Source organism: Desmodus rotundus, chromosome 12 (genome assembly GCF_022682495.2).
Source record: "Desmodus rotundus isolate HL8 chromosome 12, HLdesRot8A.1, whole genome shotgun sequence".
Lineage (NCBI taxonomy): Eukaryota > Metazoa > Chordata > Mammalia > Chiroptera > Phyllostomidae > Desmodus > Desmodus rotundus.
Window position 1 is genome coordinate 63,059,493 of NC_071398.1, and position 26,696 is coordinate 63,086,188.

Genomic DNA, 26,696 nt, shown 5'->3' on the forward strand with positions numbered 1-26,696 from the left:
CCTTCCCCGACCACTCAGCTGAAAGGAGGGTTCCTTCCCACTCCTCCACCATCGCAGAGTTTGGTTCCCACTCTACCGGTCCTCATCAGCTGACACGATCGCCTCTGTTTCCTTATCTACTGTCCAGCTGCCTGACTGCGGCGACAGTCAGGACAGCAGGGACCTGCCTTCTTTGCCCAGCACTACAGTGCCGGTATATCTAATAAGGCTCAATAAATATTTGTTGAGTGACTGAGTGATTGAACTCTCCAGGCCAGGGGCACTAGAGAGGATTCCAGTCACAGGAGGAAGGTCCCTGCAAAGTCAGTGTCTTAGGGGCATGGGTCGGCAGGAATGAAGAAGGAAACACCTGTGACGTGCTTCAAGGACAGTGTTGGTGAGACACATCGCACGTGGAGGGCGAGGGTCAGGTCCAGTAGACACCGGCTGCACCATCGGGAGCATGGCGGATTCAGGCGTAGTAGCACTGATAGAAGCTTGGAAACTGAAAAGCAGTCTTTAAAAATGATGGTAAAATATGTGGAACTGTTAACTTTTCACCATCCCGACTGAAGCAGGGTGCAGCCAAGAGGAGGGCCCCAGGAAGGGATTTGTAATGGGGTCCAGAGCTCAGGGTGTCCAGGAAATATTAGAAAAATGTATGTAGGATGGTCTTTACCCCCACAGGCCTGAGCCAAGGGGGATGGGACACATGGAACAGGGCCATTCAGAGCTGTTTTGGGTAGCAAGAGCTTTGCAGCTAACCCCTGGCAGTCATTTAACATATCTATAACCTTTAACTGGTTTCATAGATATGTTAAATAGCTGTGGCCCTGCTTTGAGCCAGGGAGATGGGAGTGACTTCCACCCAAGATGGGTCTGGGAAGCAACTCCCCCTGGTTACAGGGCCTGTGGGAGAGCTTGGAGATGATTGGCTCCAAGCCATGGGGCCACACCTGCCCAGACTTACTATGGCAGCCCAGTAAAGCTGGAAGAATACAGGGATGCTGGCAGGTGTAGCTGACTGTAGGAGGAGTCGGAAATGGGCTGCAAAGGAAGATGGGAACTGGGATTAAAACCTAGGCCCGGCAGCCATAGGTAAGAAGAGAGACCATGCGGCTCTGAAGGGAAGGAGAGACCATGTGGCTCTGAAGGGAAGAAGAGACCATGTGGCTCTGAAGGGAAGAAGAGAGACCATGTGGCTCTGAAGGGAAGAAGAGACCATGTGGCTCTGAAGTAAAGGAGAGACCACGCGGCTTCAAAGTAGTGGGGAGGACCACAAGGTTTTAGGATAGAAAGAAGAGACCATGTGGCTCTGAAGGGAAGGAGAGACCATGTGGCTCTGAAGGGAAGAAGAGAGACCATGTGGCTCTGAAGGGAAGAAGAGACCATGCAGCTCTGAAGGAAGGAGTGAACCACGAGGCTCTGAAGCAAGTAGATAGATAGAGGTCCATGTGGTTCTGAAGTGGGGAAAAGGACCACGCGGTTCTGAAGGAGAGTAGAAAGGACCACGAGGTTTTGGAGTGCTTCTTCTTGCCACGCGGCTTAGGCAGCAGGAGAGACTTTGCAGCCATAGAGAAAGGGGAGAAAGGACTCTTGCTGCTGGGCCATGAGAAGGTGCCACATGGCTTTGGATTAACTGGAGATCGCAGCAGCCACACAGCTGATGGTGCTGGGAGCCTGAATCACGGACTTCTACTTCTTTTCCTGAGACACGGTACCCTGGACTGGGCACAGGGAGAGGGAAGGACTGTGCATCTGTGGGTATTCTAGAGGACTTTAGTATCTTACTGAAGACATTAGGTCATTATTCTAAGTTTGTGTAACTTTTGAATAAACAATTCCTTTCCTTTTCACCAGTCTCTGGCATTGAGAGACGTCTTTCCTCTGGCGGCGGGCATTGCGAACCTAGCAGGTGGGCGTGGAGGGAAGGAACCTCCAGAGACAGAAAGGCGGAATCCTTTCTGTAATAATTTATCGTGAACCACCCCCACCCTCTTGCTCTGTAACACGACCACCACACCGTGTACAGTTCTGTGGATTAAGTACGTTCGCCTCGTTGTGCGGCTGTCACCGCTGTCTGTCCACAGAGCTCTTCCCACTCACGAACCGGAGCTCTGCACCCACTGGACAGCGACTCCCCACTGTCCCCTCCCCAGCCCCGGGCGACCACCATTCTACCTTCCCTCTCTGACCTGGACTGCTCTCGACACCTGATGTAAATGAAATCACACAGGTTTGTCATTTTGTGGCCTATTTCACTTAGCACACTGTCCCCCAGGTTCATCCATGTGGTAGCGTATGTCAGAATCCCCTTCCTTTTAAGGTCGAATAGGATTCCATTCTGTGGATAACCCACTTTTTAGTTATCCGTCCATCCATAAGTGGGAAGTAACGTGTGTTGCTTCCAGCTTCTGGCCATTGTGAATAATGCCGCTTTGAACAAATATGTCCCTGCTTTCAATTCTTTTTTTTTCTTTCCCCCCTGCCCCCCAGAACTGCTTTTAATTCTTTGGAGGTATATACTCAGAAGTGGGATTTGCTGGATCACATGGTAATTCTATTTTTAACTTCTTGAGAAACATGAAAAGCTATTTTTATTAAAAAAAAATGTTGAGCTTATTTTTACATGTGATTTTCAGTTGGAAATACGACAAGAGAGTCTGGGAGAGAAGTTGGGGCTAAAAGTGTGTTTGGGAGTCCTATGCCGCCCTGAGCTGGGCGGCCGTGTTAACTGGAACAGTTGAGGGCAGGAAGTAGACCATCGCCCCGAGGAGGTGATGAGGCTTGGCAGTAAGCCAGAGCTGAGTGTCAGTCAGGGCCCACGGTGAGGGACCGGGAGGAGGAGGGAGGCTTCAGAGAAGACCAAGATCATGGAGATAGAGAGGTAGGGAGAGAGTCATGGGAGGTCAGGGTCCAGCAAACTAAGAACAAGAGTTTTAAGTGAGGGGGGAGGCAAAACAAGACTTTACAGGCCACACCCACGTGCCCATGCACACACACTCTTAGAATAGCGTAAAAATCCTAGTTGATCTTTAAGGGAAATTTTAATAACATGATGGAATAAGATAATGTGGCAAGGGATTAAGGACTGAGCAGATGTGGAAAGTTCCATGCATTTAAAGGTACAGGTAGAAGAGACACAGGAAAACGATTGGACCAGCTGCATCACAAGGCATTTTGTGATTAAAAAATTTGAAATCTGTGCGTGTTTAAGGTGAGCAGGAAGGAGAGAGGGGTTCAGTGTAGGAGATCCTTCCAAAATGGTAAGAAAGGGGCCCAGACTTACGTAAAGAGATTACTTTTTCAGAAAGGAGAAGGGCTTCCCACCAGAACCAGGCCATCAATGCTGCCAAAACCCTCGGTTCTTGTCCCCAGGCATCTTTCTCCTGTTCCTCTCAAAACGTGTTCCAAAGCTTCTCTCCTCTCCGCAGATCCCTTTCCGCAGCCGCCCCGCATTCATGGCCCATGACGTTGCTTCTTGCTTCACGAGGGAGAATGGTGGCCTTAGACTCTCCCCCGTCACTCACTCCTTCCTCCTTCCACACACACCCAGCGCCACCCACGGTCCCAGTGGACAGGAGTCCACTCGGGCCCCTGCCACCCCTGCCTCTCCATGTCACCGCCCTAGCACTCATGCCTCTGTCACTGTCTTCTGTCAAGGCCACCCAACCCCCTTCAACCACAAGAAGGAGTAGGAATGAGTTAATACATTCATCAACTAAAAATAAGATAAATCTCATCATCTCCATGAAAACAGCCTTTAAAAATATAAATCAGACTGTATAATTTTCCAACCTAAAAACATTCCCATAGCTTCCATCTAGACCGGAAGCCAGTCTCCCCTGTCACGACCAGTGAGTCCCCACGTGATCTGGCCCCTGGCTATATCTCTTGCATCCTTCCCTCCCCCCTTGCTGGTGCTGCTCCTGCCACACTTGTCCAGCTTGGTCCAGCCCAAGGGCCTTGGCCCTCAAAGTCCCCTCTGCTTGGTGTGCAGACACCTGCCACCTCCCTCCTCCAGGTCACTGCTCCGATGCACCCTCCCCCAGAGAGGCAGCAATAGCCGCACAGTTTGCGGGGCTCAGTGCGCCGTGCAAATGCAGGGCAGGGCCCCTTGTTCAAAAGGCAGTAAGCAAAGCCTTTTCTTCCTTCTGTGGCCTTTTTTGACTTGTCATGGGGTGTTTCATTTGCCATTTCATGTCACTCTCCTTTGGACACAGTGATACTCCTGGGCCAACATTCACAGACGCCTCCCTCTGTGCCCACCCTGACTCCCTGTGCCTGCGCTCAGGCTCCCACTGGGCAGAGGGTGGCCGTACTTTCTTGGGACCTGGGGAGTGGGCAGCCAAGGACCCAATGGAGGCTGCAGGAGGTGGGATCATGTGACAGCTGAGGCTTCAAGTCCACAGCACCTGCGCCATTGTCCCATCAGACTGCACTTCCAAATGACACCTGCAAAAATGTCCCAAGTTCACTTTATTTTCTCATAGCACTGGTAACTCCCCAGAGTCATAGGAGTTCTCCATCTGTCGCTCCCACTGGAACGCAAGCCCCATGAGGACAAGAACCTTGTCTGCCAGGAATGTAGTAGATGCTCATGACGTAGCTGTCGAGCAGAGGAATGAAACACTCACAGAATCAGCTCACCCATTTGGTCCTTCAGTCCCACGTTCTTACCTCGTAAGACCATTGTGCTTTAAAAAAATAACATAAAAACACTCACCATGGCATATTTTTCTACAGTTGAGCTAAAGGAGGAGAATTTTTAAATGTCTCAGATCCAAAATATGTTGCATTTTTGCCAACTCCTCATTTTCATCTTTCAAAAGGAGATTAAAAACTGAAGCACTTATCCAAGGCAGGAAATAGCAACAAGGCGATCATACTGCTTTCCATTTGCTGAGCAACCTTCCGTCTCATTGGAATCCTCACCTCTGGAGTCTTTATGCTGATAGGAGGAACCACAAGGGAATCAGATTTTGGTCTCGGAAGCCTGCCTCTAATTACTCTGCATGTCAAATGGTTCCAAAGCTGGAACGTAATGATTTGGAGGGGTACAGAGCTTGGCCTTAGATGACAGGTTTGAACACAGAGCACAGCCGGCTGTGCCTGGAGGCAGAGAAAGGCCAGTCATGAGGGTGGAGCCCTTGTGAGTGGGATTAGCGTCCTTATAAAGGAGACCCCGGAGAGCTCCCTTCAGCCGAGTGAGGATAGGGGGAGAAGACAAGTATCCACGAACTGGGAAGCTGGCTCTTGCCAGGCACCAGTCAGCCAGCACCTGGATCTTAAGACTTCCCGCCTCCAGAACCATGAGAAATGCATTTCTGTCATTTATAAGCCACCCAATCTAGGGAAGTTTTGTGGAGCAGCCTGAATGGACTAAGACACAAAACACTGTCTTACTTACCATGGTTTCCTCACAGCAAGCCTACTGCCTGACAGAGAGCCGGTGCTCAGCGAGCCTTTGATGGTTAAACTTGGATCCCCTAGTGTCTAGCGGTGGTGCTTGATAGAAACTCTACAGGTGTTTGTTGAATTATATCAGGAAATATTTTCTCTCTCACCAATTATGACTTCCTTTCTCAAATGGAGGACCGCTTGGATAAGTCAGCCGTTTCTGGAAGAATGGTCTTTCCTGATTGGAAGACAAGGCTGTTAAACCAGGTGGGGGTAATAAAGGGTCCGTCCTGGGAAACACTCCCAAAGCTCAAGATGAGGCCATTTCTCCTATTTCTATCACGGACCTGCCTTCCTCTGCCTCCAGGCACAGCTGGCTGTGCTCTGCGTTCAAACCCATCACCTAAGGCCAAGCTCTGTACCCCTCCAAACCATTATGTTCCAGCTTTCAACCATTGGGTACAAAAAGTAATTAGAGACAGACTTCTGAGACCCAAACCTAATTCCCTCGTGGTTCCCCCTATCAGAATAAAGACTCCAGAGGTGAGGATTCCAATGAGACGGAAGGTTGCGAAGTGTATTGTGAGGGAGGAGACACCCTTCCTTGTCACGGCTGCCAGGGTCTTCCTCTCTGTCACAGGCAGAATCAGTAGTGACGATCGGTGAGGGCAGAAGCACGTGCTGTCCTTGCTCCTGTGCCCAGGCCCCGTGGTAAGTGCCAGCGGGAGATTTACCCTCACGTGGCGGTCATTTCTGCTGCCCCTTTATATTTTTATCTATTGGTTCTCTATTTAGTAATACGGCCCCGATAAATTATGTCGTCAACACAATTCTGGGCAGAGGTCAGTGCTTTTCTGAAGTGTTGCGTAACTGGGCTTTCATTTCGTTTCGTTTTGTTTTCTTTCAAAGAATAAGCTAAGTGAGTGCTGTCCGCCAGTGGTGAGGGGTCCACCAGTCAGGCCAAGTGCTGCAGAGGTTGCTGTCACCATTGTCCCTGGGGCTCAGTTGCTGCCACCCCGCCTTTCCTCATCTTCACCTTTGTCGCACCTTCCCTAGTGGGACATTAATCACAGTGTGCCTTGCCAAGTGGCTTTGTGGAGAAACCGCAGTCTATGAAATGTAATTTATGGCCTTAATACTGTTAACCACATGGCATCCTTTATGTGTGTGTGTGTGTGTGTGTGTGTTTGTATGGATGAAATCACTCATTTTCATTTGCGTTTCCATTTTATCCAGGCGAAATGAATTACTCTCCTCATTAGATGCAATTATGTCCTGTTTTTTTCCCTAGACATATAACCAAATTTCCTGCCCTCGAAAAGGCTCATTTAACAGTTTCCTTCTGATTCAATATTCAGATAACGGAGCCACCCAGAAAGGCTCAAGGACCTTGGACATGGTGGTTGGGGACGAGGGAGATTGAATCTGAGCTCAGATCCTCCTATTACGAGTGCTGAACATCAGTAAACGTCACTAGCCTTGTTTTGGTTACTCCTGGAGGGGACAGCAGGGTCAGATGATGGTAAGAAGATACCGGTAACATAATTTTGGTTGGAATAGACCTGAACTGAAAAGCATTATGTAAAAGCACAGGCATCAAGCTGTACATAGGAATCAAGTCCAGGTTTAAAGAACTCTCCTGCCCATTGTGGCAGACGCAAGGCTGCAGCTTGTCCTTGAAGACTCAGCCCAGGCCCCATTCACGGGTGGCAACGCACAGCCAGTCCTTCCGCTGCGATACGTTCTGTATGAGCCCTTCCCACCTAGAAACGTTTCTGTCTTCTTCTACAACCTCTCAGCTCCTCCTGGCCCTAGAGCTCTGGCTTCGGCCTACAGTGCCTGGTGCTTGGATGGAAGCAACGTGATTATTGACGAGCACGTAAGTACCTTGGAAGGGTTTTTTTGGAGAGTTGGACTTGTTTTTTCTTTTTCCTGATTAAAAAAAAGGTTTATAAAGGAGAATTTGGAAAGTACACAAAATAGACTATTATAATGTACACCAATTTACACATCCATCTGTGACTAAGCCTAAGAATTCATTAAAAAAAAAAAACCCAACATAACCACAATACCATCACTACGTCTAACAAAAACCTCTCTGTAATTCCTTAGCAGCGTCAACTACCCAGCCAATGGTCACAGTTCTGGTATCTCACAGAAGTCACCGGATTTTATAGTTTGAATCCGGATCCAATTAAGATGCACACATTGCAATTGGTTGGTATGTCCCTTGATCTTACTTAAATTGATAGGTTCCTGTCTCTTTCTCTTTTTTTAACTCTTACTTTTGAGATAATTGTGATTTACACACAGTTGTTAAAAGCAATGCAGAGACCCCTATACCCTAAACCGCAGTTTCTCTCAGTGTTAATATCTTGCATGATTGTAAATATCACCACAAGGAAATTGACATGCACACAATCAATCCATCAACCTTGCTTGGATTTCACCAGTTTTATGTACACTCTTTTGTGCGTGTGAATGTGTGTGTGTATTGGGCCCCGTGCGTTTTTACCCAGTGTAGGTCTGTGTGACCACCACAGCAGTCATGGTACCATGCGGTCCCGTCATGAAGGTCGTTGGCTCCACCCTGTCCTAGGAGTGGCCACCTCCCGCCTGCCTCCTCTCCCAGGTCTATGGCAACCATTCATTGTCCTGCCTCTGTAACTTTGTCATTTCAAGAATGCTGGATACATGGAATCAGACAATAGGCAACCTTTCGAGACTGGCTTTTTTCCCCACTCAGCTTGATTCCCTCGAGATACGTCACGGGGTAGCGTGTATCCACAGTTGGCTCTTTCTGTTGCCGAGCAGCAGTCTGTGGCATCGATACACCACTGTCTGTGTAAGCGCCCACACACCGCAGGCCCCCTGGGTGGTGTCCAGTTTTTGTCAGTTACCAAGAAGCCTCCTGCGGACACTTTGGTGCAGGTTTCTGTATGAAGTTACCACTTCTCTAGGGTAAATGCTCGCGAGCGCGGTTAGTCGCTGGGTTGTTGGGTGGGTTGCTGGGTAAGCGCAAGCTTTGTAAGAAGCTTCCATGCACTTTACAAGTGGGTGTGTCACCACCCACTCCCAGAGGTGGTGTGTGAGCAGCCCAGTTCTCCGCGTCCTCGCCAGCGTTCGGTGGTACAGGCGTAGTTTTGATTTTGCCGTTATTGTTACTGTGTTAATAGTTGTGTAGTGATGTCTTATAGCTCTTTTTGAAATTTTTACTCTTAGTATAAAAGCTCATTTTTGTCTTAGTATAAAAGCTTACTATGAAAAAAATAGGAAATACTGTGTTTAATTATAAAATGATAAAAGGGAATATAAAAGTCACCCGTAATCCCTCCACCCAGATATAGTTAGGGCTAACATTGGTATATATGCTTCCGGGTATTTCTGTTAATAAATATCTATTTGTCTAGCTCTCTGGTTTTACAAACCTGGAAACACGTGACATATAATTTTGCCTCTTTTTCATAATGTTACATGAGAAAATTGTTTTCTATGTCTCCTATGAGATATTATTTGAAAACATGTTTTTAATGACTATATGATATTTTAACATATGAAGATAATTTTAAACTATTCTTTTATTTTTGGGCACTTGTGTTATCTTTAAATGTTTGATATTATAAATATTGCTTTGAACGTCAGCCTTATATATGGAGTTTCTAGTTGTTTCTTTGTACCAGATGCCTAGAACTGAGGTTACTAAGACAAAGTACATAAAAGACTTTTAAGGCTATTAAGACATACATACACATATTCAAAGTGCTTTCCAGGAAGGTCGTAGCTCATACTCAGCAGGGTGCCTGGCTCACTAAGCCCTTCAACAACACTGAAAATTATGTTTTTGTCTTTGCCAAGTGGACAGAGGAAAAAAATTATCTCATTGTTTCAATTTGTATCCCTTTGATAATATGTTAGGTTGAAATATATTCATAAATTTTATTGGCTATTTGTATTTTATTTCTATTTTTTAAAATTCTGTGTTTTTATTGTGGACACTATTGCAGCCATCCCTATCTCCTGCCGCTTTGCCCACCCCCTCCAGTCCCCACCCCCGCTCTGGCCATCCCCACACTGTTGTCTGTGTCTGTGGGTCATGCATACGTGTTCTTTGGCCAATCCCTTCACCTTCTTTCATCCTGTTTGTATTTTTAACTACTTGTCAATGTTTGTCCTTTGCCTATATTTCTATCATGTTCATATTTTCCTTGTTATTTGAAAAAAATCTTTATATATTATGCATAGTAATCATTTCTTTCTGTATTTGCTGAAAATATTTTTTTGTTAGTCAGTTCCCTTTTATTTTGGCTGTGGGATTTTCTTGGTTCTTTTCTTCATTCTGTAAACACATATTGAATATATTTTGTATGCCAAAGAGCGTGCTAGTAATGGATTTTTTTAAAAAAATTGAATACCAGATTTTATGTCCTCAAAGAATTCAGAGCTTAGTGAGAAACGTACCTAAGTAAAAAAATGTTGGTACTGTGCCAATCTGATAAGGCTATAGTTGAGGAAGGTTCATGGCACTCTGGCTTCTTAAGGCGGTGACATCTGTCAGACCTGAAGGGATGAGTAGAAGCTGGCTGGGTGCAGAGGTGGGAGTGGGGTCCCGGGCAGGAGGAGTGGGTGCCTAAAGAGCCACCATCATGAAGGTGCACGGGGTTTGCAGAGCGGGGTGTTGGGACAGTGTCGCTGGAGCACAGATTGGGGGTGAGATAATGAGTGCTCCTCTTATTTCTGAAAATGGAGAAACCAAAGAAATTGGAGCAGCACAATGATCCTGCATCAAGGATGTAGTCAGTCTGTGTGTTTTTGTCTGTGGTGTGACAATTACAAGGGAGATATTACCCATAGAACAACTTGCTGTTGCACTCGCCCCACACCCCACTTTGGCCAAGGAGGACCAAGGCTGAGGAAGCCCTGCCAGACCGTGCTAACATCACGGCACCAGGCTCTGCTGCCTGGTCTTCTGTTTCCCTACAGGGTAAAGGACTTGGCACCGGCTGGAAGATGGATAATGGGAAAGTCAGGTGAAACCTGGCCAAGGGCTTCTTCTCCACTCTTGTCCCTCCTCTTGACCATGCATCTCATTTGAATCAGGCTGAAGTATCCAAGAAGCTGCCGAACTTCAGTGATGCCACTAGTGACAGGCGCACTTCTTCCTTGGTGACACCCAATGGCGTAGGAGCTAGGCTGTTTCAGTTTTCGTTCCACGGGGAAGCCTTCAGGAGACTGGTAGGACATCTGAGGTTGTGTGGTATCATACAACTCTCCTTGCTTGTTTGTTCTCTTCTTCCCGCTTATCCCTGTAACTCAAACAGGTGGCCGGGTACCAAGGACGCCAGTACACCCGCTTCCCTCTACAATTCGTTTCAAGCTACAGCAGGTTCACAATCGGCAAAGTTGCTGTATGGCCAAACAGTGACGGTGTATTCAAGTATAAAATGTACACAGTTCTATCTGTCATTTCCTCTTTGTCCTCCGTACCCAAAGATGCCAGTGCTGACAGCATTCGTAATATGCATGCAGGGCCAGGAGGGGAGAGGGGAGGTAGTCATTCCATGCTCACTTCCCTGCAAGTCTCAACAGCCCAGGTGTTAGAACCTGCCGTCCCTCCCTGGTGTTTGTCCCTTCCGTCCTTTACGACCTCCGGACTTGCCCAATGCATTGTCCCTGATTTGAAGTTTAATTTTTGTTGTTGAATTCTGAAGGTGTTCACTTCGTGCTCTTCAGACATCCAGAGCTATAACTATATATCCGAGTGACATTTTCCTATAGCCGTGGTCACACATTGATGGATTGGCTCGTGACTGGGTAGGGCCAAGAGATATCTGTCTGCCTGGCGAACGATTCTGACATATCGTGTGCGTACATCTCCTGGGAGCCTGCAGCTCGGTACCTCCGTCAATGACGAGGGCCAGGGACAAGATCCCAATCTCTAAACTTCCCCCCACTCGGACCATCCCAGGTATCTGTGACTCTCAGTAAGGACTGGAGGCTGGGATTTGCTGGGAACACAAGGCCACCTCGCAAAACCTCCCCAGCACAGAGAAGGCCTTGGTCATTTGGACAACAGACAGACTAAATCGCATGTGCGTGGCAATCCCAGCCCTCTCCCCTGTACGGGGAGTTACTCGGAGAGCTTTCCCCCCAGGAATTGAATATCAGTTGTCAGTTGCAGAACAGTGGAGTGTAAAGACAGCTGCATTGAAATCTGGGACTTAAAAAATAATCTAGGCTTTTTTTCCCCCTTTAACTCAAGTTTCCCCCTGAAATAACCTTGGCAGAAAACAGAGTCTCTTTCCCTGGAACGGTGTTTCATCGCGGAAAGGAGCTCTTAGGATCCTCCCGCAAACACAGGGAAAGCGAGGACCGCAGCCCCACAGCACTGAACTGAAGACGATGATCCCACACACTGGCCTTTCAGAAGCTCCTGGGAGGGACAACCTGGGCTGCAGGAGGAAGGGGAGTAGGGTGAAAATAATTGTAAAAAGTCAGACTGTTTCAGACTCTCCTCACAGCATCCCAGGAGGAGGGAATGGTCCCCGTTTCAGGGAGGAAGCAACCTGGGGTCCTGGAAGTGAAGTCGCTCGTCAGCTCCACACGGCTAGAAGACGCTGGTCAGCCTGGGAGCAGGCCTAAATGACAGCACCATCCTTTCCAGTCCTCTCCCCTATGTGACAACACCATGTCCACACTCTGACCTGGGACGAGCTGTTTGACACGCGTGGCTGGCAAGGCCTACCTCTGGGGCGGGGCGAGTGGAGACTCACTATGAACACTTGTATCCATTTTTACTGTTCTTTAGAGTTCCTGATTTCCTTATCCCGGTGGAGACATATGATTTCTTCTCTCTTCCTCCCAATAAAAGTCTGAAAAACCCTAGAAGAGCGTCTGGTAGTTTTTCTTCCCCACCCTGCAGACATCTGAGCAACGTCAGGCAAAGTCACCTGCCAAAACTGAACCCCCTTCGTGTGCCCCAAACTATTTTGGGACAATGATTTGTTAAATCTTGACGTCAACCTATATTTCTTAAAAGAGGACTCACCTGTGGATATTTCATAATCTTTTTTTCATCTTCCAAGCACCTTACCAGTGTTAGCTCATTAAAGCCCAGCAATGCCCTCGATGAACTCCTTTGTATAGACGTGGGAAAAAGAGTCTGGGAAATAAATTTAAAAATGCCCTTGGCTGTGATGGAATCAGCATTCCAAGGGAGGAATGGAATTTGAAATTTCCTGTCTGCACCTTTCTTAAGACCAACAGACCTCCCCCTACCTTGATTCCTTGGCTGAAGAATACAATTTGGGGGTCTGGTTGCTCACGTCCCCTTAGTGACAGAGCTTTCTCAGGCGTGCCTGTCACTTCTCCAGCAGTAGCCATTCTGCACGGCATCACACCACAACTTTATTCGCTTCTTAAGTCACAGTTATTAGAAAAAGTGAGCAAAGTGCCCACTTCTTATAGTTCCACTCAGCTCGCTGGCATCTCCCCTTGGAGTCTATTCTTAGACAAACCATCCGTTCAGGAGTCCAAGGTAAGCCAGCCCCACCCGCCAATGCCCCCAAAGACGGCTTCTTTCCATATGTCCAGACTGAAAGCTCAGCAGTAATGCAGAGACAGAAAGGGGTCAGCGATAGCCCTTCTCACAGCTGCTGGGCAGAACCTCCCCATCAATTTCCTCTTCAACACCACTTCCCCTCTTTGTAATGTTGGGGAAATGGCTTGAAACCTGAGATTTATGGACAGCTCTTCCAGCCAGGTGGGATTCTTGCTGACAGGAAGCAGACTGTTATTAGTATTCTGTGCTCTAAGTTAATGGAGAGAGCCTGTCTCTGACTGCACACCGGAGCCTTGGAAAGTTGGCGGGGGATGAGGTGGGCACGGGAGTACCTAAGCTGAACAAACACCTGGCAGAGGCCAACCCTAAAGGACCCCTCCTCTAAGAATTAACCTCCTTCACTGGGCTTGCTAGCTTTGGTGTATTTCAAGTACGAATATCATTGTAGCAATAAGAACCTCACATCCAACTCAGTCCTGGAATTTGGTGGTGCTTGAAGGTTACGTGGCCCCTTCTCTCTACCCCTGCCCCCTGCCCCCAATGAAATCAGAGTTTGCAGGGTTGGTAGAAGAGCACGGAATTTGGCACGGAGAACTGGGCTGGAGTTTTGGCTCGGCTACGTACTAGTTGTGTGGTTAATTAACCTTGCTGAGCCACAGTTCCCTCACTCACAAATGGGATAATAATAATATTTAACTTACAGAATCGTTGGAAAAATAAAATGCAAATAATTCTCTGCACTCTAAAACATTTATATAGGTTTTAGTTATTAACAACAATGCTAATGTTTATTGGGCTCTTACCATGTGCCAGACACTGAGTGTGAGCAGTGCTTTTAAGTACCCCATCTCGTTGGTTCCCCCCAACGGCCCCGCGAGAGAAGCGCTAAGATGGCATTCATCTTGCAGAGGAGAAAACCGAGCACTGAAATGACCCGGGGTTCACGGCCGGGCAGGTAGAGCCTGCGCTCTGACCACCACGCAGCGCGGCTTTGTCTTCTGCCCCAGGTGCTGCTGAGCTTTGCTTCTCAGAGACCCTGCAGTCTCCTAAACGTAACCCATCTCAGACAAAGTCCGCTCTTCCCTCTGGAATCACAGTCTTCCCACCGACTCTCCTGTTTGTCACCGGTACCACTGTTTCCTCCCTGGGTCACCTGTGCCTCTTCCTTTCTGACTGAGGGGTCACCCTGCCCGTTTGGTCCCATCCTCAAGGCGCTGCTCTGCCCTTCCCTCCTAATTCCTGTTGCCCCTGTCATGCACGAGGCCTCGTCCCTCAGACCTGGGCTGTGTGAGAGTGTCTTAACTTGTTTCTCTAACTTCAGTCTGTCCTGCACCCTAAAGTACACTTTTCAGGCCCAAATTAACCCTAATTAACCCTAAAGTACCATCTTCTTATTTAAAAAAAGATTTTTATTTATTTAGTTTTAGAGAGAGGGGAAGGGAGGGAGAAAGAGAGGGAGACAAACATCAGCGTGTGGTTGCCTCTCAAGCGCAACCCCCATTGGGGACCTGGCCTGCAACCCAGCCATGTGCCCTGACTGGGAATCAAACTGGAGACCCCTTTGGTTCGCAAGCTGGTGCTCAATCTCCTGAGCCACACCAGCCAGGGCTAAAGTATCATTTTCAACAGTCACTCTCTCCGTCAGAACCTTTCAGTTGCCCACGGGAGAGGGTCTGTGCTGTCGAGCCTGACATTCAAGGCCTGGTCCCACTCCCCTGCAGCCCTGAGCACGCCCCATGCTTTTTTCTTTCTTTCTTTTTTTTTAATGGAATTTGCTGGGGTAACATCAGTTAATAAAATCATACAGGTTTCAGTTATACAATTCCAGGCACATCATCTGTACACTGCACCGTGTTCACCACCCCAGGTCAGGTCTCCCTCCATCACCGCTTATTCCCCTCTGCGATGGTCATACTGTCATCTGTGAGCTTGTGGTGGTGGTTGTTGGTTGGTTTTGGTTTGGTTTTTGCTTAATCCCTGCACCTCTCTCACCTAGCCTGGCTACCCCTCCCCTTGGACAGCTCTGAGTCTGTTTCTGCCTGTTTGTTGGTTTATTGTGTTCATTAGAGCCCACGTGGAAGTGAAACCATGTGGCATTCGTCTCTGCCCCGGGTTTTCTTGCCTCTGCCCTCTAGCTCATGACCTTTCTCTTTCCCTGTCTGTCCTTCCTCTTCCTCTGTGGGACGACCATCTGAGATCTGAACCAAACCCTTCTCTGACTTCCCATTCCCAAATAATACTTCTCTCCTCCCAGATCTGTAACACGGCCCCACTCCCCAGCCTGTTTATTGGCACACACTGCTAGTTAATTTTTCACAACCAATGTGTATATCTTATCGCATCTTTCTGATGGGAGGGAGTGGATAGAAAACATGCTTTGTAGTCTCTGCCTCCCACACGGTGCCAAGTGAATAACTGCCATCCGCCAAACGTGCGCTGCGCGTTGGGGATATCAGGGAGAACAAGACACATTAAGGAGCGCACGGGCGAATTGTGTTGATCGACATATAAACAAACCGCCGCAGCTGGGAGGGAATGAGCCAGGGTAAAGCGATGCCTCAAGGAGTCTGCGATTCAGAGAAGAGCGCTGCAGCTACCTGGAGAAATCAGGCAGGCCTCCGAGTGCCCCTTGAACTGACTCTTGGAGGGTGAAAATGGGAGCTCTCTTAGCCGAGAAGGGCTTTTGAGGAGCAGAGAACATCCTGTGCAAAGGCCCAGAGGCGTCCACTGTATGTGTGAAGCCAGGTGACGTGAGAGAGCAAAATATGTGGGAAAGAGCCCCAAGGGGGGAGGTTGTAAAAGTAGGACCTCATCGCACAAAAGGTGAGAATGGACCCTATAACACAGGTGGGGAGCCATGGGAGGCGCGGGAGCAAGAAATGTGACGTGGTGAGGTGTGTATTTTAGAAAAGTAACTCTGGTGGCAGCGTGTGGATAAATTGCAGTTGGAGACACCTGAATGGGGAGGGCCAAGACGTTTTGAGGGCCCACACAAAGGCCAGGGTAAGGAGGACAGAGTGGCCAGTTAACTGGAGGTATGGTAACGAACTCGGGGGATCCCTGGGTGTGCTGAGGGACCAAGTGAGGAACCATGGACAACTGAGGGTTTCACTTTGAGAAATGAGAGTAAGGGGGAGAATGCAGAGCTGAGAAGTCAGTCACCAGCCCTCGCTGCTGTTAACGTTGTTCCTGGAGCTTGGGTGGGGCAGGTCGAGGGATTCCAGGAAGCTGTTCTGAGTTACAGGCACTTGCAGGGTATCAACAAGAAGTTGAGTAGCAGGTAAATATTGCCAGGGCCTATCTCAGTGCCTGGCACCTGGTACTGAATAAACGCGGAGAGAAGAAATGAGGACCATACAGAGCAGGCACGAAGCAACGCATAAGTGGGTTAAGTCCCCACGTAAGACCACACCCTTATTTCCAAAGACAAACAATGCAACATGTACCGGTGCCCCTAGTGACGTGGGACTGCACGAAAGACACGCTGAGGGTCCCCAAGTAGGTAGGAGCGCGGCCTGGCTGGCACCAACACCTGCCTTCTCTGACAGATGTCACCTGAGGGACAGCATAAATGGGGAGCCTCAGACCGTCATTCTCGGATGTGACATTGATATATGACCACATGAACATTGCATGTGGCCTGTGAGGTTTCCTTTGAAGACACCGGCATCTATGAATTTCAAGGCTAATCAATGTACACCTCACGTGAATATTTTCAATGCGCCATGGATGGTTAGTACCTTGGGGTTTTTCTCCTACCCAAGCAATATGAAATAATGTATCCTGACAAGCTGTAACCCGTTCCAGATGCATAACCCTATTCTGATCCCTTATGAATAGCATTCTCAATTAATCCCAGGAAACTGGGGATGAGGGTGGGGGAAAGGATGGAGGGAGGAAGGGAGGGAGAAAAGAAGGGGAAGAGGGAGAAACAAAAGCCCAGTGGACAGAGACTTGAGAGGCAGCCTGATCCACCTAACAGATGCAGGCCTTTCAGCTTAAGTCAGCAGCTATGAGTGATGTCTGGGGATATGGAACTTTAAATGTTAGTGGACATGTTTCAATAACCCAGCACAAAGCCATTAATTTCCTTGGCATTTTCAGGACTTCACTGAGGTTAAGCATTCCCAGTATGTTCCAGTTAATAGAAAATTTTCAAGACAAGAATGTTTTATGCCTGCAGAACCCTAGTTAAAAACTCCGTATTTGGCAATATTTAGAAAAGGTACAGAAAGCGTTCACACAGGTCCAACAAATGCTATTTAAAAGATAATAGGCCTTTCTCACTTTAATTGCTTTTTCTACTTCTGGATTCTAATCACAATAGCAATATCATGCTCAAGGGCACATTTCGACCCATGATGTAAATGGCGTTCGGTGTGATTCTATCCATTTCCCTTCCACGGTGGCGCAGAAAGGAAGAAGTGGCACGTGCCAAAAGTATAGCAGACACTCGGTAAATGTTGCTGAATTGATTACAGCATAGAATTCAGTTTATCTGGAAACACTTACTTTGCTTCAGACTATTATAAGGCTTTTCCTCCCCCATTCTTCTCCTAAAGTCAGGAATTGGGCTCTAGATAGATGTTGTCATGTAGCAGAACTCCCTCATTTTATGGACGAAAAATCTGATAAGGGACGCAGAGCTCGTGCTCCCTTGGTGGCAAATGACAGAAAATCTAATACAAATTGACTTAAGCAAAAATGGGATGTATTGGCTTCTATAAACAAAATGTCCGCAGGGTAAGCAAAGTTTCAGAGGTGGCTGGATTCAGAACTCAAGCGAGGGTCCGCCTTGCATGGCCACCACGGCACACGGCAGAAAATGACCCCAGCAGCCCTCGGCTTCCAACAAAGCCGAAGGGCCGGTCTCAACCCACGCAGTCTTGCGGCATATCGTGGGCTCTGGCGGGGTCACATGCCCATCCTTCTGGCTCAAACATGCTTGTGGGGTGGTGGCTTAACCTAGGCCACAGGCCCGGCCCAGGGAGCCAGTGTGGGGGCCGGCAGTTCACTCCGAGCACCCGGGCAGAGTGCAGAGGAGGGGAAGCTGCCTCCCTGCAGAACTGAGGTGCAATGTCGTGAGAAGGGACAGTGAGTCTGGGGTGTGGGTGGCGGTGGGGAAGAACCATGAGTAGCCTTGCTACCATCTGCCCTGCAGAAATTAACACATAAAAACCACCTTTGAATCCCACGAGGTAACATCTTCCCCCACCTCAAGGAGGAGTCCCCAGCATAAAAAATAATCATTATAGTTTGTGGTTATTTGAGGAAAGCTAAATGAAACCGAGTGTTCCCCTTTTGCGCTTGTTCTCTGCCCTTCCATCCTCCTGGGTCACCACCAGCGTCAACTCCGGTCCCCACAGTGGCTCCCTCAGCACACAGGTTTATCAGCTACTCCTTTCTGGGGCCTGTGAGGACCGTACCGCAGGCTCAGCCTCCCCACTGAACTGGAAACACTTTATTCCCATCTCTTCTTCCCCACTCACAATGCCGACCATTTGGGTGTTGCCTTTACCTAAGAACACAACTCCGTTCCGATCGATGCTGCTTGTGTGCTTGGTTTGGGAAAGTTGCCAAGTGTCAACAGTTGTTTATTTTTGACCTGGCCATCAGGCTGGAAGACAGGAAGTCAGAGGCTCTAGTGTTGTCCCTCTGCTCTGCACGCGTCCGTGTCTTCTGCCCCTCATCCTTCTTCTGGGTCCCTCAGACTCTCTTAGCCTTCGTCGCCCGTTCACTTCCTGGCCGTCAGCTCAGATTACACACCCCAGATTTCACCAGACCACTTGGTTACATCCATCTGCCAGGTGAAAATCTGTGCTCTCCCCAAACTTCTGACAATGCCTGTGTCGTCGTGCGCATGAGCTGCCAGGGGAAGAACCGGGTCTCAGACACACAGGCGACGCCGTTCCTCCCGGGATCACATGCGTCCTTGCCGATGGCAAGTCTCTCTCCTGCCCTCCAGATGTTCTCTCTTGGTTCAGGTGCAGTTTCTGTCACCACACTTTTTGGAAATTACATGGACCCCACCTCTGTTCTTATTTATCCAAAATCATCTAAAAGACATAAATGACGTGTCTGGATTTGCCACAAATGAGTCACCTTCTTTTGGCTTGTAGTAAAATGCTTTATTCTCTCTTGCCTGTGCTGGGAACACAGAGGAGAGGACGGAAATGTCTGCCACTGCATTTATAAATTTTAATTTGTTCTGTCAGTTATCTATTGCCATACCAGGCCACACCAGGCTCAGAGGCTGAAAACAGCCACCTTTTATCTGTTCCTTGTTCTGTAGGTCAACAATTAGGGCTGGGCTCAGCTGGCCCCTGCTGGTCTTGGCTGGGGCTTGTTTTGCCTGGAGCTATTTATGGGGCTGCAATCCCCTTGGCAGCCCAGGTGGGATCTGATAGTCTGAAATGGCCTCATTCATGTGCATGGGGGTTGGCGCTGGCCATTGTCAAGGTCATTATCTCTAGCAGGCTAACTTGGGCTTCTTCACATGGTAAAGACTTCCCAGCCACAAGAGAGAGGCAAGCCTAATGTGCAAGCTGGCTTCAATCATCTAATTGTGTCAAATTTGCTCTTGTGCCATTGGCCAAAGCAAGTCATGTGACTGAGCCCAACATCAGTGTGGAGGGGGGCACCACCCAATGGGGTGAGTGCAGGGAAATGGGATTCACTGTAAGCCATTGCTGTAAAAATCTATTGTGTAAGTTAAACATCTACATTGTTTCTTTAACTGAAAAGTGAGATTTACCTGGGAAGGTGTTAGGGCAGACCTATTTACCAGGAAGAAAATCTGTCAGAGATTTATAGACTCAGAGCAGCCGTGTAAACCCCTTCCAGGAGGAGCCCTCGGGGCACTGAGGCATCGCCCCAGCTGTAAAGCCAGGCTCACCTCCCCGTTGAGCCGAGGCCTGGACACGTGACCTGGGGCCCCGCCTAGATATTTAACATACAGCTGCATTTAAAGCCCTCCCAAAGGACTTCTAGGGGAAGGTGATTTATTGGGTTAGATAAATCAGGTTGGTCTTTGAACAACTCCGTGGGTTGGGTAGTAGTTTTACATCCATTTTACAAAAGAGGAAGCTGCGGTTTAGGAAGCTAAGCTCCGCCAAGCTCTCGCAGCTGAAACAGAAGTGTTGGGCCTTGAACGCTGTCTTTTGAGCCTCCGCAATTACACACTGTCAAGCTGTTTATTCCATCACGTGGGACAAATGGGTGGGGGTCTGTGACACGCACGTTGTCTCTGCCAGGCCCAACCATCCACGCGTAAAATCCTATTGTGTGCCATTTGCACCGGGACCGGTGTCCTTCCCCCTGGTCTTCAAAGCCGTGAAGGGGATTGGGGAGCACTGTGGGAGGGTGAGGGCTTCCAGAGTTCTTACAGAAGAGGAGCTGTGGATGATGGGGCTGCCTGCCGCCTAATTGCGCTCTGGGACCCAGTCCCAGCTAAATTGCTCCTGCAGAGAGCACTTACAGATTGCTGCAACTACTGCTCGGGAGAAGTCAAACCTATTTCTCACTCTTCCCAGCTCTAAGGCGATATCCCTTATGTTTCTCAGCAAAATAGCTGCTGAGCCAAGCATATCTGGTCTTGAGGGTATAAATAATCCTCTCTTTACGCCAGTGCCCTCCCATCAAACGGTGTAATTGAAGCTCAGAGAGTTGGAGTGACCGTCCTCCAACACATCTTAGTAATGGAATTACTCCAGTGATACCAAAGGTCCACAGGATGATCAGAAGCAATGAGGAATGAAAAATGCTCTTTGGAAGTAAGTCAATTTCTCCCATAAACATTAAAGAGAAGTCATAGCAACAGAAGTGAATTGAGTCTTTGTACTCCTGTGCTCTGTTCCCAAGTCCCCACCTCCAGCTCTGGGAAACTTGGCTTCCATTCTCCCATCTTTCCTCCAACACATCTTGAGCATCATCCCGATGTTAAATTAGGATTTTACAAAATGAGGTCATGCAGATTTCTTTTTTTTTTCCCCCCCGTTGCCCAGCCATGTAGTTTTTGGCAAAGAGGAATGAAGAAACCACAGCACGTGTCAGGCAGGTGTTCCTACACCTGCCTTTGCAGAGGGATGGATGTAGTGGAAGGGAAGGCCGTGTGTAGCCGACGTTGAAGAAGAATAAATGCACTTTATGGTATTCAGTGGAGGCTGATTGGCATAGCATGTACATTGTGTAGAACTATAATGCCGAAACCTCAGAGCTTTCCAGCGGTGAATGGGTCTAATTTATATCTATTCCTAGAAAGCAAAACATTCTGCAACGATACCTGGAAGGTTTACTTGGTAGTTTGTAGACGACACAAAATAGGTGAAAGTCTTTTTGTTTTTTTTTTAAGGAAATCTCTTGACTAATAAATTGTGATTTTAAAAAACATAATGCACTATTTTTTCCTAACGCTGCCCCGGAGATTACACATATCATCTGCTTCAGTTTCCAAGATCTCAGTTCATATTTACGTATGTATAATACCTGCTGTTCTCCAAAGTGGGGGACGTCCTAGAAAAATCAATTATTTAATGAGTTTCAGTGTTCAGATTTGTGCTTATTTGCTTAGAAACAGAATATATGGATACGGCAAGGTTGCGGGTTTGATCCCTGGTCAGGGCACGTACAAGAGCCAACCAATGAGCGCATGGATGAGTGGACCAACACATCAGTGCCTCACTCTCTCTCTCCTTACCTCACCTTCTCTCTCTGAAAAAAAAATCAAATCAAAATTAAAAAAGAAACAATATAAATTTAGAGGCACATTAAAAATTGAACCATAGCTTCATGCAAATTAATATCCACATGGGCAATGTGCGGTCAGATAAAAAAAAAAAGATGTAAAGAATGTCCCCAAAGAACACAGGACAGAAAATCTGTTTTACCATGAAGCTTCTTGCATGACTCAGTGACATAGTGAAGGTCCATGGCAGGAAGAAGGCCTTGATTCTGATATTAAATTCAGCCTTTAAAGTGCTTCTCAGAAGTGGAAACAAGGAAGAGGGTATCTGGAATTCCATTCCACAGGGATTTGCAAGGAATGTGTACAAGATACTCTCGTTTGTAGATGAAACAGACACTATCTTTGGCCTCAGACACGAACAGCCCAGTATGGCAGATAAACATCTACCCGATAGGAGGCAAAATGTGCTGTGAGTTTGGAACTTGATCCAGATGGCGGCTGTGCAACACTGTGAATGTACTAAATGCCACTGAATTGTACACTCTAAAATGCTTAATATTATGTGAATTTTCCCCTCAATTTAAAAAACATGCATGGTGAAGAAGCACAAAAGGAGAAAGGAGGAATCCATGCCCTTGAGAATGTTTACCCATCAGCTCTGGAGGAAAGGATGCTAATGCTTGGAAGGGAGGGGGCATTCGGGGGCCTGCGGTACCTGCGTGAGTATCTCAGTTCTCTTGTTTTACTCACGGCCATCTGGTATTTTGAAGACTTTGCCATTCTCTAGCCATTCTGGGTTAGGACACTTGTCTGGGAAGAGTAGTTTTACTGGAAAGATATGTGCCTACCTGGCGAGAGCTGGGACCCGGGAGGCTCATCCAACAGGCAGTGTACTGGAGGGAAGAGCATAGATTTGCAAAGCAACTCTACCCTACTCACCGAGCGGCTGTGGCCTCGGGCAAGTCAAGTTAATTACTTCTCTGAAATTGTTTCCTCACTAGCAAATTGGGGAGCATGAAAACGACCTCACCTGGGTTTGGAAAAGAGCACTACCATCTGCTAGGTGTCTTGCACAGAGGAGACACCAGTAAATGTTAATGCCTCCCTTCCCTTCCCATCTCTCAGCCCCTCACCTCGCCCCTCTGCCTTGACTTGAACTTCTCATTGTAGAAGTCATTTCCTGTGATGTAGCAATGGCACTGGCCTGAGTAATGCCCCTCATGTGGTTACAGTTACCCTGTGTTGGAGTGAGGACCCTAGAAGGAATTGGGGATCTGTAGGTCTGGGGCCCCAGGAAGAAAGACCCTCCTTTTCTAGACCTCTTTCCTCAAAGTAGCACAGTGAGGAATGTGGGGACTATTATCATAGGACCCAAGAGAGTTAGAAATGGCTCTTAAAGATCATCTACTCTTACCCTCTCATTTTATAGATGAGGAGCTGAGGCCCCCCGGGGAAAGGGGCAGTCCTATCCCCAAGACCCCTCACCACCCCGCTGGTTGCTGTCTGTTGGGGAAGGCGCTGATGCTCTCTGTTTGCCCCTGCAGCTCCACGCTCCTCCTGTCCAGTCTCCTCCCTGGCCCGGGAGGCTCCCCGATGGATGACATCAGTGGGGTCCCTTCCCCTCTGGTTTCCAGTTGCGTTTGGCTAATGGGAAGGATCAGAAGTGGATCAAAGGGCAGAGGGGTGTGAGGTCACCGCAGGGTATACGTGACCCTCTAACAAATGGCCATGGCTTTGGCCGGCCGCCCTCTCCAGGACAGCTCTTCTCTGTGGGGCTGATACGTACTCCCTCGCTTGCCAACCCATGCCTCGGGTGGGAAAATAGTAGCAGTTCCCAAAGTTGCTGCCACTCCTGGGGCCCCTGTTAGTTTCCCTATACCCTGCCCACACCTTTGTAGATAATCTCATTTTTAAGTTTTCCTCAGGTACACAGTTTGAATAGGTCACCTGCAGAGATCCTGAGTAATATAAGGAGGAACTCTGTTTTTCTAACTGTGTTTTCCCGTGGGAGGACTTCCACCAGGGCGGGTGTCTGCAAGCCAAGCCCAGCCCCCTGCCTGTTTGTGTTCAGCCCAAGAGCTAAGAATGGTTTTCAAAGATTTTTTTAAATGGTTGAAAATAAAGCAAGAGTATTTTGTGATACATGAAAATTCAAATTTCAGACTCCATAAAGGTTTTTTGGAGCACAGCCGTATTTCACACTATTGTGGCAGAATTGAGTAGTTGCTGCAGAGACCAAATGTCCTGCAAAGTGTGAAGTATTCACTCTCTGGCCCTTTACAGGAAAAATTCACGGCCCCCGGCCTAGATATCCTTCTTGGCCTTTCCCTTCACCCTATACTCACTCCTGGCTGACAGCTAAATCTCTTGATTGGGCAGAGCCAACCTATTAAAGACTGCAAGATTTCATCTGTGTCAGTCAGTCAACTTTGACCGAGAACTGTAAGGCAAACAGTGCTTGAGTTGGGGTACCTAAGGGATTGCAATTTAGAAACACAGATCTAGGTAGAAATCCCAACCACAATCTAAGGGGGAAAGAAAGGGACAGAGCTTATAAAAACAGAAAAAAGGGAGCTTCCAAAGGATTATACAAGTTGCTTTGAAAGAGCCGTGATTAGTGCTGGCAAGCTGACTTATGCTGTTATACGTGATTAATGGCTAATGTCTGTTGCTAGGTGAAAATTTTAATTTTTTTAATAGAAAGTTCAGCAATGCAGAGCTAGTCCCAGGAACTGTATCAGGATGCAGATAATGTGGTTCAGCCCAGTTCAAAAGTCAGCTTCATATGGAGGGGTGTGTATAAGCTCAGCTTCCTGGAGGAGTTCGGGCTCCATTTAAAAAAAAAAATTCTCTTGACAATATCAACTCCATTTTGTCATTTTTCTTTTATACGCCTTTCCTTTCTTCTCTGTCCTAGGTCAGTGTGATGGTACCTGCTCTCTAGACCCTGACTTACTCTTGGAAGGGCTGTCCCAAGGCTTAGGTTGGGAGAGGGAGAATGGCAGGGCCCAGAGAGTTTGAGAAAGCTCTTCTGACAGCAGATTTAAAGCCACAGATTCTAATGGGCTCTTTCCTTTTGACCCATTTTCCATCGCTCAGCTGGTTCTGAACTCAGGAGTAGAGAAGGTTTGACTTACTGACTCCCCGGAACCCCAGCAACTCTCAGTCTAGTCTCTTAATTTCAACCCTCATCACCTCTCACCTGAGTCACGAAAACATCCTCCTATCTGACCTCCCTGCCTCCAGCTTCACCTCCCTCCTATCCAGAACAGCTGATGCCATCTTTCTGAAATACAAATCTGACCTTATTTCTTCTTTCCTGTGATGACTGACTTGGTGCCTCTCTGTACAACGCCCCTGGGTAGTGCCTTCCCACACTGAATTTAGGACTGGGTGTGTGACTTGCTTTGGCCAAGGGGATAATAATAAATTTGATACAAGCAAAGACTTAAAAATCATTTGCATGTTGCCTCCTTTCTTGGACCCCTGTTGGGGCCAAAACAGCTTGCTGAGGGACCTGGGAGACACGTGGAGAAAAGCCAAGTTGCCCAGGCAAGGCCATCCCAGATGAACCAGGACCCGGCCATCCTGCCAGCTGACCACAAATGCATAGCAGGATCAGCCCAGAGCAGCAAACTCCCAGCCAACCCGTAAACTTGTGGGGAAAAAAAAAAACAATCAAAAGTTATGCTTTGCTATTCAGCATTAGCTAACCGATACACCCTCTCAAAACTCTTCAGTGCCTCTAATTGCTTCTGCAACAAAGCCCAAACTCCTTAACTGAATGCCATACAAGGTTTTTCATCATCTTCCTGAGCCCCATATATGTAGGCTAACCAGCCCACTCCCACGATGGGCAACTATCTCTGTAAAAATTGACTCCCCAAACCCTTGCTTGCTTCACCAGCTGGATCCTCAGCTTCGTGCCTTGTTCTCTCTTTCCTGGGCAGTTCCTGGCTTCCTCTGCTTCAGCTGCCCTCAAACTCAGGTGACCCTGGCTTCCCTCTTTGACTATAACTTACACTCACCCTTTGAATCAGTGTTTTCCAAACTTTGATTCATGCATGACCCGTTGGGTCGTGAGATGAGTTTAGAGAGTCACGATTAGCATTTTTAGATGAAATACAAAAAAAAAAAAAGTACAGGATAAAATAGAAAATACCAGAGTGATTCGTATGTAATATGAGTAAATTTTCAATGTGTATGTGTTGATTTGCTATGCAAAATTTTTTGCCCCTGTGAGAGGCAGTCAACAAGTATGAAAGCACGCTGCCTTAGAGCACATCTTCTTCCGGCTACCCCGAGTTAATGCTACCCCAGATGTGCCTGGTCCTCACAGCCTACACCAGGATGGGCCCTCGTGGGTGTCCTTCCCCCAGGAGTTGCCTGTCCTCACCTGACCTCATCAACCTCTTCACCCACTTTGCCCCCACTCCCCAGCATGGCTCCCCAGCTCCCCGAAGTCCCAGCTGTGCCTTTGCAATTAGGTTTTTCCTCTACTAACAACAAACCTTCCTTCCTCATTCATCTGGAAAATTCCTATTTGTTCAGGGTGCTATAAGTGTGTCCTCCATTATTTAATATTTAATGTGCCCAAATAGCACATTCTCTGGGAGGCCTCTCCTTCCCCTCCCCCTGTCCCCAATTCCATTCCCACTTATGTGTCGTCAAAGTTCCAAGTGCATCGTTTTTGACACTTAACTTCTCTTCCCCATGCTTCCCCTGGAGAGTCATCTGAGCTCTCACCTGCTCCCGAAGCCCCACGCAGGCAGCTGCCATAACCCTTAGCAGTCACTGGATTATAATTGTCGAATCTGTGTGTGTTTTCTCCGCGCCAGGTGGGAGCCCCTTAAATTCAGGGCCTGAGCCCCGTTTACCTTCCTGTCATCAGCATCTACAGCAGAGGCTGGCATCCACATGAGCTGGCACTCAACTCGAGCTGAAATTGTCCCCCTTGTGTATTTGGGGCCACTTGGTTTCAACAGGAGGGGGTGGCCTGAGGAAACAATTTTTGGAGGGCACATTCCAGGGCTGCAGCCCAGCAGAGGAGAAGGCTGAGCCAGCAACCAGGTCCAC